Source organism: Octopus bimaculoides, chromosome 4 (assembly GCF_046866305.1).
Source record: "Octopus bimaculoides isolate indiv1 chromosome 4, ASM4686630v1, whole genome shotgun sequence".
In the NCBI taxonomy this organism is placed as follows: domain Eukaryota; kingdom Metazoa; phylum Mollusca; class Cephalopoda; order Octopoda; family Octopodidae; genus Octopus; species Octopus bimaculoides.
Genome location: NC_142931.1, coordinates 43,637,219 through 43,653,140, shown reverse-complemented (window position 1 = coordinate 43,653,140; position 15,922 = coordinate 43,637,219). Strand labels below are relative to the sequence as shown.

At 36.2% G+C, this 15,922-nt stretch overlaps 1 pseudogene; it reads right to left on the bottom strand.

Moving 5' to 3' along the window:
- Positions 1-784: 784 nt before the first annotated feature.
- On the bottom strand, positions 785-15,322 carry LOC149136032 (uncharacterized; annotated as a pseudogene).
- Between the last annotated feature and the right edge of the window lie 600 nt (positions 15,323-15,922).

Sequence of the window (15,922 nt, the reverse complement as noted above, 5' to 3'; positions counted from 1 at the left end):
GACTAGAATAAGTACCAGGAGCCAATAAGATCGAATAAATCTTTCGAAGGCATTCTCCGTCGGTTTCGGCAATGAGAGGTCAGTTGTTGGTTGAACTGAATTCTTATTCGTGAATTTTTCTACCATAAGCACAAGGCTTGAAATTTTGTGGGAGAGTTAGTTGATTACTGCAACTTAATGTTCAGTTGGTACTTTATCTGATCATTTTCTGTCTGGCTGTCAGCATTTGAAAAATGCTTATCGAAAATTTTAGATTTGACACATTAATGTAGTTTTCCAAGCTGAATTGCTAGAGTTGTTTCACTTTTTCCAGAAAAATGTTTTAAAAAAGTTATTAAGGTCTAAAGCTTGATCATTTTCACCCAGTCAGGAAACAGGATTAGGAAGCTGTCATTTTGTACGTGACTGCAGATTTTGTCAATATCCTGAAAATAGCACGTGTTGTCAGTATTTGTATTCTACACGCGGAAAACGAGTGAACAATACCTTTTTTTGTAGTTTTAAGCGTTCAATATGCATATGATGCGATAGTACGAACTTAAAAGATTTATCCAAAAACGTTATTTAGCTGTTCATTTTAGCACGCCTCACAACGACTTCAATGACACAAAAAAAAAGAAAAAAGGAAGAAAGAGTAAATAACATGTCTTTTGTAGTCTCAAGCATTCAATATGTATTAAATACGATAAACAACACATTACATGCGATAAGAAGCAGCACATTACAAATTAAATATGCTTAAAAAACAAACATTTTAGCATCAGTACGAACTCAAAAGATTTATCTAAAAACAAAACAGCGAATTATAAATGCATTCAATCAATTTCCCGAACAAATCCCAATTTTCATATCTCCTGCACCACAAATTCACAGAGAAGTGAATCAACCATAGAACGGTGAGTGCCACAGCGTCGTTTATTATCTCGCTTTACAGAGGCCCATGTATTTTCCACTTGTCGAGTGTGGGTACCATCTTTCGAGTTAACAAACCCAAAGCTGTGGTTCACCGCTTTATGCTCAAAATTGTAACCATCAATTTCAGGAATGTGAGAGTACGCCCTCCACAAATCGCTGGAAATTGTGGTTCTTGGAAGAATCGAGTGACGTATGCATTCTTCCAGTGTGTCACGATTCTGACATGGCACCGCATACAGAAAAAAAAACCCCTCTCTGGTCTTGCGACACACTCCTCTAAAATCCCGCTGCTCAGGTAGGACCCTTTATCGGTTGTACTTACGTCTTGAGAAGACTGTTTCATCGATCTCAACAATCATCCCAGGACCACCAAACTTAATTGGATGACGAAGCAAAGTCCTATGCACATATTTCCCTAACACAGCTGTTATAATCAACAGTTGTGCAATGGTTTATACCCAGTTCTTCAATACAAAACCGGACTGAAGTCAGTTCCTCAACCCATGAGTAAAGGAAGAGCACTACAGTCCTAAGAGGAAGGGTATCTTTAAAGTAACTCTTTGGTTAAATCAGCATTAAAACTATGCTCCTTTTGAATTACAGAAACAATCCAGAGAGAGAGAGAGAGAGAGAGAGAGAGAGAGAGAGAGAGAGAGAGAAAGAAAGAAAGAAAGAAAGAAAGAAAGAGAGAGAGAGAGGTGAGAAAGAGAGGGAGAGAAAGAGAGAAAGAGAGAGAGAGAGAGAGAGAGAGAGAGAGAGAGAGAGAGAGCTATTAAGCCCATTATTGGAGTAGTACATTATTGATTGATAACTGAATGGATGAAAAGTGAATTTGGCCGTAGCAATATTTGAATTAAGAGATTTCAACGTAGAGGACCCAAACAAATTGTACAAAGGCATTCTAACCGATGCTGTGACGGATCTGCAAATTCGTCTCTTTACATGTAGAATTATTGCACAATCAAGAGAATCAACCCATTACTGTTCTTTAGAACTTACTATTTATTTTTCTTAATCCAAGCGAGTAGATAAAAAAAAAAATCATATTTCTCAGCTTAAGATATTAACATGTATTAGAATAAAATAACGAGGGAAACTTCTAGAGGTCGCTCGGCCGGCTAGAAAAAGCATCCAAATATCACATTCTTCTTTGCCGTCTTAATAAAAAAACACAAAGAGATACTGGATAATGTAACTTGAAAAGACGAGGTTTATTTTAGATTAGGATACCTTTGGTTGTATGTCTATTCGATCAGAGGTGACATAGGGCGAAACAACAACAACATCAACAACCCTGTTAGACTGAATATGAAAGTGGATGTCGGAGTTATTTAGAACTTGGAAAATGGAAGTCTGAAACTAAACACTACGGCATATTGAGTTTGGCGCTCTACCGTTTTTGCCTACTCACCGCTTTAGGAAATGTAATACATAATGTAATGTTGTGTGTATGTTTTATCTATTTAATTCTCTTTTACCGGAAAGTACTTTTCTCTTCTGGAATTTAATACGCTTCTAGTTTATATTGCTTCTTACACTTAGGAACTCTAGCAGCATAATTAATTATGTCACATAACCACCCATCCAACCAACCGACCAACCAACCAACCAACTAACCAACCGACCGACCGACCGACCGACCAACCAACCGACAAACCAACCAACCGGCCAGTGTTCCCTATAGTTCCTAATTCCAAGCTTGATTAATTCATTAATAACGCGATTTAAATCTTGTAGTAGTAGTATCGTCTAGTTACAAAATGCATTTGTCCGAAGAGAGGGATAGTGTAATGACTCAACTTATTTTCATTCTTTTTGCTTGGTGGGATTTGAATAACAAGTGGAGGTATTATGGTTAATATGAAAGTTTGTTGAAGAAATCGCAGATAGTCGAAATTATATAATGGCTGATAACCTGCCAAAGAGTCGATGGTTCGCATCTTATCATTGGTAGCGCATACCACTGATAGCTAAGGTACGTTACAATCTCTGATCCAAGTCCAGGTAACTGGAATATACACCATTGTTCAGATGCAGCCTATCATCATAAAAGGAAGGGAAAAAAGGGTGTGAGAAACGGGTGCTTTTCGTATTGTACTGAGTTCAAGTTTCATATAAACCTATAAAAAGGTAACCCACTCAAGGTATCCTACTTTCTAAATCTTATAGAAGCTTCATGTACACGACCAGTAGAAGTAATGTTCAACTCAATGGTATCATTAAGATTTGGGCAAACGCCGATGTGAAGACTTTTCCCTATAAAAAATTACTGATATTTAAATCTCATATTTTACAATAACGTTTCGAAATCTAGTGTTCAAAACTCCGACTGGAAATTAATAGCAAGACCCCATTGTAAAGTATATCTATATTTGCACATCTATATTTCTGTCGACAAAATAGTTAACATTTCATGGGATAATATCGTCTCAATAATCCAGATTTTTTTTATTATATTCAAACTAATTTTGTTATTGGAAGTCCCTCCCAACAAGGAGGCAAGCGACCAACAATAAAACAAGCCGCAAGCAGCCATTTCTTCTTCTTCTTCTTCTTCTTCTTCTTCTTCTTCTTCTTCTTCTTCTTCTTCTTCTTCTTCTTCTTCTTGTCGTCGTCGTCCTCCTCACCATTATTATTATTATTATTATTATTATTATTATTATTATTATTATTATTATTATTATTCAGTAGTTTTATTTTTATAACGTGCTTTCACTTCACTACCGAGCGCAGCTCTGTGCGCCTTGGGTATGTGCTGTGGTTTGCTGTGGTGCTCTTATGTTTACTGTATTGAAAGTGTTTTGCGTAGAATGTGTGCAGTACCCAGTAGTGCAATTTTCTGTATGTTATATATATTTGTAAGTCCTGGTGTTTTTGTTATGTATTTGTCTGAATATTTTTTTATTATAACTAAGGCACCTACTATGATAGGAATTGTTTCTGTTTTTAGATTCCACATTCGAGTTATCTCTATTTCCAGGTCTTTGTATTTTGAAAGTTTTTCCATTTCTTTTAGAGAAACGTTGTCATCTGCTGGTATAGAAACATCAATTAGAAGGCATTTTTTTCCTTCATGATCTTTGACAACTATATCTGGTCTATTTGCCTTAATTTCTCTATCTGTGTGTATTGGCATATCCCAGAGTATGGTTGCTTTCTCGTTTTCTGTGACCTTTTCTGGCGTGTGTTTATACCATCTTTTTTCTGTTGCTATTCCATAATGTTGGCATAGCTTCCAGTGTATATAGGTCCCAGCTCTGTCGTGTCTGTGAATATATTCCTTCTTAGCCAGGACTGGGCAGCCAGAGATAATATGATTTATTGTTTCTTGTCGATCTCCACATATTCTACAGTTACTTGTTATATTTCTTTTCATTATGTGTTTTTGGTAATTTCTGGTGGGGAGGCTTTGGTCTTGTGCAGCAATTAAAAATCCTTCAGTCTCTGCTTTGAGTCCTGAGCTTCTCAGCCATTGCTGGGATTTTTCTCTGTCTATTTCTTTCGCATTTAGTTTAGCCCAGTATTTACCATGTAGGGGCTTTTCTTGCCATCGTTTTATCATGGTCCGTTGCTGTTCTAGTTTTAGTTTGGATTTCATTTGTTTTATAGCTTTTGTTGTTTCTTCTTCTTCTTCTTCGTATTTGTTAGGTAGATTGATTTCTTGTTTGTATTTGTCAGCTTCCTTAAATACTGAAAACAGTTTTTTGTTTTGCTCGTGTTTTGTGGCTATTTGTATTAGTTTCCCTTGCTTCTGGAGTAGGTATTTTTGCAGTCCTATGGTGGTTATTTTATAATAGTTTTCTAGCTGTATAAGACCCCTGCCACCTTCTGTGCGTTGTATATATAGCCTTTCTATGTCAGATTTTGGGTGGTGCATCCTATATCCTGTCATTATTTTTCTTGTTTTCCTGTCTATTTTACATAGTTCGTTTAGTGTCCAGTTAAGGATGTTGTAGCTGTAGCTTATAACTGGGACAGCTAAAGTGTTGATACCCATTATCTTGTTTTTAGCATTGAGCTCTGTTTTTAGTATTGATCTAACTCGTCTATAGTACTCTTTCTTTATTTTTTCTTTCATTTGTGTATGTTGTATCCTATCTAGTTCATTGACTCCTAAATACTTATATGGTTGGCTTTCGTCTAGTTCTCTTATTTCATTGGCTTTATTATTATTATTATTATTATTATTATTATTATTATTATTATTATTATTATTATTATTATTATTATTATTTTTTAGTTTTTTTTCTTCTTTCTTCAAATTTTCTTCCATTTCTTGCCGAGTGTTTTCCGTACACCTAGGGCAGAGAAACTCGTTGTATGCATTCCCAGTTCACACACGCAAATTCACAGGTAAAACATGTATTTAAGAAAAAAAAAGTTCATGAATGGATGTTGTTTTCACAGCGGCGATAATGCTCTTCTTAGTACATGAGTCGTTCCAGCACGATTTTTTGCACTTCCTGTAGGGATGGTAAGCATGGTATCATTTTCAAATAGGTTTCAGTACCTTTTTTTTTATCATTCCTAGAGATCCTACAATCACTGGTATGGTAGTCGCCTTGAGGTACCACAATTTTTCAATTTCTATTAGCAAGTCTTTATATTTACTGATCTTGTCAAATTCTTTTGCCGCTATATTATGATCAGAGGGAATACTCATGTCAATTAATAAACACGTCTTCTTTGTCTGATCTTTTATAATAATATCCGGTTTATTAGCTTTTATAACCTTGTCAGTATGTACGGGGAAGTCCCAGAGAATCGATACATTTTCTCCCTCAGTCACAGCTTCAGGATGGTGTTTATACCATTTGTCAGCGGTTTTGATTTTATAATGCTGACATATTGTCCAGTGTAAATACTGGCCAACTCTGTCATGTCTTGTTTTATATTCTACAGGTGCTAAGAATCTACACCCTGAGATTAGGTGGTCTATAGTTTCAATCGCATCGTTACAAAATCGGCATTTTGGGTCAGCTCCATTTTTTATCACATTGGCTTGGTAGTTTTGGTAGTTCCGGGTTAATAAGCTTTGGTCTTGAGCAGCCAATATGAAACCTTCACTCTCTGCTTTTAGCCTTGAACTTCGTAACCACTGATGCGTGCGTTTCTGGTCGACATCAGCTTGTTTGCTACGAGCCACATACTTGCCATGCAGAGGTTTCTGTTCCCATCTGCTAGCTAATTTTTCATGTGCTTTTGTCTTTGCAATTAATTTTATTTTCTTTGCAGCAGCAGTTGGCGCATTTCCTTCAACCTGATCAAGTTGGTAGGTATCTAAGAGTTCGGTAACGAATTTTTTGCTCTCTTTCAGAATAGAGTGAAGTTTTTTCAGTCTTTCATGTTTTTCAACAAGTTTCAGCATCCAATCGTTGGTTGTTTCAAGGTATTTGGCCAGTCCGATTGTGGTGGTTTTGTACGTAAGTTCAAGCTGGATCAAACCTCGACCTCCCTGAGCTCTGGGAAGGTAAAGGCGATCCACGTCTGCCTTTGGATGGTGCATCTTATTACAAGTCAGTAGCTTTCGGATTTTTCTATCAATTTTGACTATTTCACTGGTATTCCAGTTAAGCACATTGAAGCTATAAAGAACAACTGGGACTGCTAAGGAATTTATGGCTAACACCTTATTATATGCATTCAGCTCAGACTTCAGAACTGCTCGAACTCTTCTATAACATTCCTTCCTAACCTTCTCTTCCATGCTTGCGTGCTGGATACCAGAGCCTTCATTTATTCCTAGGTATTTATAGGTTTGTTCCTGCTCAAGTTCTTTTATTACTGTTTCGACATCTAATTCTATTGAACTTGACTTTACTAGTTTCCCTTTCTTAAAAGTGGCTTTGGTACACTTTTCAAGGCCAAACTCCATCCCGATATCATCACTGAACCCTTTCACAGTATGTAATAGTCCCTGAAGCTCTTCATCATCTTTGTCATATAGCTTTAAATCATCCATATAAAATAGATGGCTTATTTTCTTGTTGTCAATTTTGTAGCCATACCTTGTTCTATTCAGTTCACTTGAGAGTGGTATTAGTGCTATGCAGAAAATTAGTGGTGAAAGCGAGTCACCCTGGAAAATGCCACAGTTTATGCTAATATTGTTTGAGTGCAATACTCCATTAGAATGATATAATTGCAGCTTCGTGTTCCATAGTGACATATTATACTTTAAAAAATCTGAAATCACAGGAGAAATTTTGAAAATGTCCAGCGATTTCAGAATCCACGAATGTGGTATGCTGTCAAAGGCCTTTTTATAATCAATCCATGAAGAGCTGAGATTTCTGCGCTTGTTATGGCAGTTCTCAAGGATCATGCGATTATTTAAGAGCTGATCTTTGCATCCGTATGAGCCTCGTCTGCATCCTTTTTGTTCAGTGGGAAAGCGGTTATTCTCTTCCATAAACGTATATGTTTTCTCCACTAGAATAGATGTCAAAATCTTATAGGTAGTAGACAAACATGTTATAGGCCGGTAGTTTTTTGGGTCTTTGGTTTCGTTATTTTTCGGGAGGAGGTAAGTAATACAATTTGCCATCCAATGGGGAGTTCTTTCTGGGTCTTTCATAATACTATTAAATAGTATTACTAACATTTTGTGTGCGGACGAGAGTGATGAGAGCCAGAAATTTGGTACTCTATCAGTACCAGGGGATTTCCACTTATGAGCCTTCGTTAGTGCCCTCCTTAGGTCGGTGATTGAGATGTCTTCCCATACCTGTTCTTGTAGATTTTTGTAGGCATCTTGGGTGCGTTTGATCCAGTCTGCATTTTCATTGTATGGTTTCTCATCACTCCAGATCCCTTTCCAAAAGTTTTCAACTTCTTCCATTAGGGGTGGATTTTCAATGGTTATTTTTTCTTTCCCTATTTCCCTGTAAAATGATTTGGCATTGGATTTGAACATATTATTTTGCCTGTAGAATCTGATTCTTTTCTCAAATCTGCGTATTCTCCGAGCTTTCGCTTGAACTTTTTATTTAAGTGTTTCCTTCGCTGACATTAGTTCTTCTCTTGTTGAGAGTCCATATTTTCTCACGATCTTCCTGCTTTTTCTTGATCTTATATCATTTCCAGAGATTAGCTCAGTTAATATTGATATCTCCCTTCGCAACGATTCAATCTCAGTTTCAATTCTACTCCTCCAGTTTGATTTTCTTTTCGAATTTGGTATTGTTGGCTTTTTGGGTGTTAAACAGCGCCTTTCGATTACCTTAGCAACAGAGTAAATAATTTCATTTAATTTATTAAGATCGGGTTTTAGTTGTTGTATGATCTCTTGTGTAACACAGTTGCCAATTTTTATTTGCGTTTTATGTTGGTGTGCATTTGGTAGTTATTATTATTATTATTATTATTATTATTATTATTATTATTATTATTGTTCAGTAGTTTTATTTTTATAACGTGCCTTCACTTCACTACCGAGCGCAGCTCTGTGCGCCTTGGGTATGTGCTGTGGTTTGCTGTGGTGCTCTTATGGTTACTGTATTGAAAGTGTTTTGCGTAGGATGTGTGCAGTGCCCAGTAGTGCAATTTTCTGTATGTTATATATATTTGTAAGTCCTGGTGTTTTTGTTATGTATTTATCTGAATATCTTTTTATTATACCTAAGGCACCTACTATGACAGGAATTGTTTCTGTTTTTAGATTCCACATTCGAGTTACCTCTATTTCCAGGTCTTTGCATTTTGAAAGTTTTTCCATTTCTTTTAGAGAAACGTTGTCATCTGCTGGTATTGATACATCAATTAGAAAGCATTTTTTTCTTCATGATCTTTGACAACTATCTTTGTGATCTTTGACAGTTATTATTATTATTATTATTATTATTATTATTATTATAGTAGTGCTATTTTCTGTATGTTATATATACTTATTAGTCCAGGTGTTTTCGTTATGTTTTTGTCTGAATGTTCTTTTTATCATACTTAATGCGCTTACATACTTAATGATAGGAATTGTTTCTGGTTTTAGACTCCACCCTCAAGTTACCTCTATTTCTAGACCTTTGTATTTTCAAAGGTTCTCCGTTTCTTTTAGAGAAACATTGTCATCTGTTGGTATAATTATCATCACCATTATTATTATTGTTGTTGTTGTTTTTATTATTATTATTATGAAAACTTTCAGCTTTATTTTGCTGAGTATGATGGAAAGTGACAGTTGTGCACAGCCAGCAGACTAAGGTGACACTTGTTTACTGATCATGCTTCAAGAACCCCGTGGAGAACTCTTGCAGTTGAGTTAGACAGATTGGAAAAAAACAGAATCATTGAAAAAGTGAATTACGCGAAATGGGCAGCTCCGACTGTATGTATAAAAAAGAAAAATAACAAAATTAGGTAGTGTGCCGATTTTTCGATCCGTTTAAATGACTGCCTAAAAATGAACCATTATCCACTACCGACCCCAGAAGATATTTTTACAAAACTAAACGGAGGAAAAATATTTTCAAAACTTGATCTGTCTGACGTATATCTGCAAATCAACACGCCATAGGTCTATACAAATACAATAGACCACCTATTGGACTGATGGAGCACCTACAATATTTTAACAGGTGGTGGACGCGATGTTGGCAGACTGTCAATTTGCTATTCTTTACCTTGATGACGAATTAATGAAAAGCAAATCGTGGAATGAGCAGATCGAATACGTGAAGTGTGTCTTTAAAGAATTAAGAATTATGGTTTCACACTCAGTGAAGAGAAGTGTGATTTCTTTTGCCTAAAATCAAATACCTAGGTCAAATCATAGATAAGAATAGAAGACGTCTTGATCCGTCGAGGACAGACGCAATCAACAATATGCTTCCTCCAACGAATATACCGACGTTACAAGCTGTCCTTAGCCTAGTAAATTACTATGAACAGTGCATTCCAAATATATTCATAAGTAGAGAGCACTATTAAACGATTTACTAAAAAAAGAAGTAAAATGGAATTGGTCAGTAAAGTGCCAAAACGCATTTGAAAACATAAAGAGAATATTTATTTCTGACTTGTCACTATCGCATTTCGATCCAAGAATGGACAATGTTGTAGCGTCTGATGCTTCGGAGTATGGAATAGGAGCAATCTTGCTACACAAGTATAAATATGGAAATATGAAGCCAGTAGTTCATGCTTCATGTTCGTTGATAGCAGCGGAAAAAAGTATAGTCAGATCGAGAAGGAGGCTCTATCAAATATTTTTGCAGTAAAACAAAATTCACATATTTCTACATGATAGAAGTTTTTTGTTACAAACCAACCGTCGACCATTACTATTAATTTTTGGATCAAAGAAGGGATTGCCTACCCATACAGCGAACTGACTGCAATGTTGGGGTACAATATTGTTGAACTACAACTTTAAGATGTATATTCCGTCGAAGAAAATCGGTCATGCAGACTGCTTATCGAGGCTAATTCCCAAGAGCGTGGAACCGCTACAAGAGACCATGATAGCATCATTGCAGTCAGAAAATAAAGCAAGAGGTATTGTGTGTAATACAATCCAGGAACTGCTGGTGACAGCGCATGATATAAAAATGAAATTCGTAGAGGATTGTTACAATACAAGAACGAAAGAAACATTGAAAAATAAGTATAATAAAAATACAAATTCAAATAATTTCTCACTATGCGGCGATGCCTTAATATACGCGCAGAGAGTAGTTGTACCAAGTGCACTACAGAAACAAGTATTGCAATAATTCCACTGTGGGCACTCGAGAGTGTCCAGAATGAAAGCTTTAATGAGGAGCTTTGTATATTGGCCGACTATGGTTAGAGGGATCAAGAAATTGGTGAAAGCATGTAGAGGTTGCACGTTGGAAACCAAAGCACCACCCGTAAAATACCAATCATGGACTGAGAGCCCATGGTCTCGGATACATGTGAACGGCGTATACTCTCTAATCGTTGTGGATAGCTATACAAAGTGGCCAGACGTATGCAGATGTAATAAACCCAAAGTAAAAACAACAATAAAGTTCCTACTCGAGTTATTTGCTCGATACGGTGTTCCAGACACGTTAGATTCAGATAATGGAACACAATTCACGGGATATGAATTAAGAAAGTTTTGCCTTAAATACGTGCGTGCCATAAAGCACATCTTTAACTCGCCCTACCACCCTAGATCAAATGTGCAGGTGGAAAAATTTGTCGACACGTTCAAAAGAGCTCTAAGTAAAGCTAGGAACGAGCTAGATAACGACGAGGCACTAACGAAATTTTTGAGAATATATAGAATAACGCCAAATTTAAATACTAATTCAGTAAAGTCACCGGTAGAGTTAATGTTCGCGCGTAAAATAAAATCGATCTTCGATAAATCATTGCCAGGAGAAAATTCATACAAAGGAAAGACAAAAAATGCATTTGAAGGAAATACAAGAAATATTATGAAACATTTCGAAGTAGGAGATAAAGTTTAATTTAGAAATTACAAAAATGGTAAAGATGATTGGGAGGATGGCTGTATAATCAAAAGATTAGGTAACATGATGTATTTAACTAAAGGACAACGTTCGGTACCAGGTAAAGATCAGACACAAAGAAGAACGGAGGGTAATACCAATGGAAATCTTCTATATGTTTGAAGTGCCATCACCGAGAGATATTGAAACCCGTAGAACTAGCTTCAGAAAATGAAAACAGACTGAATATCTGGAAGTTATACCTAAACGAAAAAGATATTAAATTTTCAAAAAGAAAAAAACCTGAAGGAGAGATGCTGGGAAGAAAAAACAGAAATTCCACTTTCTCACAGTTGTATAAATAGTAATGATCCGAGTGAGTTCGTGAGTTTAGAGTTCGGAGTTGAGAGAAGTTCGTGTTAGTTTGCAATGAAGTCAGCAGGTATCGGTCAGTTGGTTCACAAGGAATAGTGATTGTTGATTTGTAAAGAGATTTGTTAGTTCGTTACATTGTTTTTTATTGTTGTCTGGTTATATTATTTATTGTACGTAACAATAACGTTACAAAAATAAGATAGATGTTCGAGAAAAGAAACCATCAGAGCAGAAACACTTCTTACATGAAGGGAACAATGCTAGTGAAAGAATGAACATTAGCAGAAAGACGAGTCATTCGTTTAATATCTAATAGGAGGTTCGGAACAGCAAAGACCGTGGAATTATCATATTAATGGAGATAAAGAAACAACGTCCGGCGATGCGAGAATGATTGAAAGTAGGATCAATAATATTAGAAGTTTGCTTTCGAACTTAATCGAAGAGAGAAAGAACACCAGCAGTCGCACTAGCTCGGATGCGACAATCATAATCCTAACAAAGGTGAATAAGAAATTTATAAAGACGAAATGTACACTCAGAGGAAAAATAATGAGCCCCACCGCTCAAATACAACATCCACAACTTATTTAAATCTGAATCTGTTTGTGCAAAATATCCATCTGTTTCCAAGTTACAAGCACGAACTAAATTCCTTATGAACTATATACTATTCCTCCACTTCAAAGTAATAATAATAAAAAAAGTTGTTAATATTCTAAGAGATGTCGGACAAAATTCATTTAACACTCTGTAGAGCACAATGTCTGTGTTCTAATCTAGTTTTGGAGTTATAACATATAGTGAGAGCATACATGTTTGACAACCAAAAGATTGTGAAGTTGATTTGCTTGGGACATGTTCTGTGAGCAGTTCTACATGGTTAAGTAGTCACTTCAGCAGTCCCCTGATTCTCAATTTGATCCTGTCATGAGGCAAAACAGTCTTTTGCTATAATCTCAGTTGTACCAAAGCCTTATAGAAGAAAATGGATAGAAGAAATTGCCAAAGTCTGTTGGATGACCCATATCAGTTGAACTGCAGTTTCTCTCTCTCTTTTCTCCACCACCTTTATAAGATTATCGGCGCTGTCATTCCGCCATTGGTTAGGCCATACAAAATACAACTTATATTGCTTTTATATATATATATATATATATATATATATATATATATATATATATATATATATATATATATATATATATATATATATATATATATATATATATATATATATATAGAGAGAGAGAGAGAGAGAGAGAGAGAGAGAGACGCGTGAGTGGAGGCGCAATGGCCCAGTGGTTAGGGGAGCAGTTTCGTGGTCATAGGATCGCGGTTTCGATTCCCGGATCTGGCTTTGTGAGTGTTTATTGAACAAAAACATCTAAAGCTCCACGAGACTCTGGCAGGGGATGGTTGTGAACCCTGCTGTACTCTTCCACCACAACTTTCTCTCACTCTTACTTCCTGTTTCTGTTGTGCCTGTAATTCAAAGGGTCAGCCTTGTCACACTGTGTTACGCTGAATATCCCCGAGAACTACGTTAAGGGTACACATGTCTGTGGAGTGCTCAGCCACTTGCACGTTAATTTCACGAGCAGGCTGTTCCGTTGATCGGATCAACTAGAACCCTCGACGTCGTAAGCGACAGAGTGCCAACAGTAACAAATGGGCGAGTGAATGGGTTTTGTGCTTAAGAAGTTAAATTCGTTAAATAGGGTTTTAGATTCGATCGTAGTGCGTAACTGGGTGATTTTGGTTTCGACTACAGTACCAAAACATTGGGTCGACCGAATTTGTGAGTGAAATTTGGTACACGGAAATTATGTGGAAGCCCATCAGAGGGATGGGTCTTGATTGATTCGCAGAATCAGTTTCCCTATTTTGCACCATCGTCTGGGCCTTGTTTATTTTTAGTAGAGTCTACTTTGTTGCAAGCATTTGTGCCTGGTCTCCGGGCTAACAATAATTTCCTTCGTTGCTCTCACCAGTTTTGGAGGGCCTGACATGGAGCATGGATGATATCCCCACCCCGACTAAACCATTAACAAATAAAATGTTAACAGTCATAATAATTAATTTGTTACTGTTATGTTGGTACTTAATTATTTCAAGGTGTTATAACTTCAAAATTATGTTAGAGCAAAGTTAGAAATAATATTTTAATATAGAATTAATTATTTCCTCTGATCTGTGAGTGTTACATAATAAAAGCCTCTACTTATGGTCTTTCTTTTTAATATTTAGTCCAAAGAAGGGGTGGAGTACTTCTTTTATTTCAGCCTTTTATGTTATCCAGCTGGAATTAAGTATGAAATTAAGCTAGTAGTGTGTATCGCAGGATTGCTAACTTGGGTTTTGGTTTCATGCAATGTGCTGGCAACATGCTAACCGATCAAAGTGTATCTCTGTCAGCAATATCAACTATAACTCAAAAATCACTGTTGCAAGAAAGAAGGGGTGAAAATATATCACTTAAAAATAATGACTGGAGAAGCATACACAAGGATGCCTGCTGAATAGTAAAGTAGGCTCTAACATATTTTAATGCAGTGATCCAAGAAATTATAATTAAAATTACATCGGTATTGATGATAAAATTGTCTTAAAGACTAATTAATCATTAAAATAATTAATTTTTTCTCTTTTCATCACTGCGGTTGTAATTTTGACTAATTGAAATGCTTTGGCTCACTGCATTAAATATGTTAGCGCCCAAATTACATTATCTTAATCTAGTAAGAGAATCTACGTTTATATAAATATCCAGCGTGGTTTTTTTCCTGGCAATTTCAACCACGTCAGATAGGTCTTTTCACATTAGATAAAACTAAGACTGCATTAACACCATTATAGAAAAGTTATAGACTGGAGATTACACGATAACACATTATTTCTAAACGTTGTTAAACCATGAGTGTTTCTCTTATGGGTTACCATTCAACAGGGGTGGGGGATGAAAAAGAGTCAACCGAATCCTTGGTAACAACGCAAGATCAAAAGAGGTGACATCATGGTATTAACCACATATGATATGCTATTTTTCTGATGTAACAAGTTTGGTGGAGATTAGTGATATAATCAGTTGCTATTGCAGTAAATGCTCTAAGAAATCTCTGTGAAGCCAATCTCTGTGTAAGGTTCACTTTTTCTTTATAAGCAGATCACACTATAAGGAGTTCTGGTTACCGAGAGGCTGGCTTTGCAGGCCTACTCCATTTCTACTACATTATACTGTGTCAATATTTGAAATCATTTGCCTTCAGTAAATTATTGGTGTAAGGACTTTCTTACCAAGTGGAGAAAATTCAAGACTAAGACCTTCAGACTATGTGATGCTACTAGACAGATGGATAATACGTAAGTGCAAAATGCTCCTGCTTAAGAAAAAACGGGACTTTTCAGTACAATAACTCCTGAAAAATATGTGAAGAGTGTCGGACTAGAGTGGGTGGTAACTCAGAAACTGGTTTCGATGAAACATTGGAAAACTTGTCAGTATATTCTGTCTGATTGAACACCAGTAATCCCCAGTCGGTTACTGTTTCATCGATGTCTTCAGAACGATGGACGCTTACGTGTTGGATCGTAGATATAATTTTGATGAACATTATTTACTTTCAGTCAGTCAAATGTTGGTCTTTGGATATTGGAAAGTGATTTATTTCAGGAAATTACCCTGAAAAACTATTTGTTCAGAATTCTGTGTTTAAAACCCATGGTGGTTGGGTGCCTTTGTGTAGCGGTCCCCTTACTATTTTGGGGACAATGCTTTGTCTAAGACGCCTTATCTTTCTATTTTATTGGAGATAAACTGCTCGTTTCTTTTTCTCAATTTTCAACGCACATAAGACCAGTTGAGGATACCTTGTCGGCCATTATAAGTTAAAGTCTTGAGCCTGTTGTTTGATGCTGAAAATAAGAAAAGGCATTAATCTTTAGAATCGAACCTGCGTAGCAGACATTATTAAACAAAAAAAAATCTACATCACATTAAATGATGAAAGGGCTGCGATCAAGATCCTTTTTAAAAGCCTTTAAGATAAGAAACAAGGAGTAAGTTATCCGCTGAACAGAGATAAAACCGGATGTTTACAACAGTGTAGTCACTAAAGGTACCCAAAGGTCAGGTGACAGTGTTAAAGCGGGCAACGGATTAACTCTAATCACAAGGAGCTTAACCCATTTTTTTGTGGCTTGCATAGAATTAA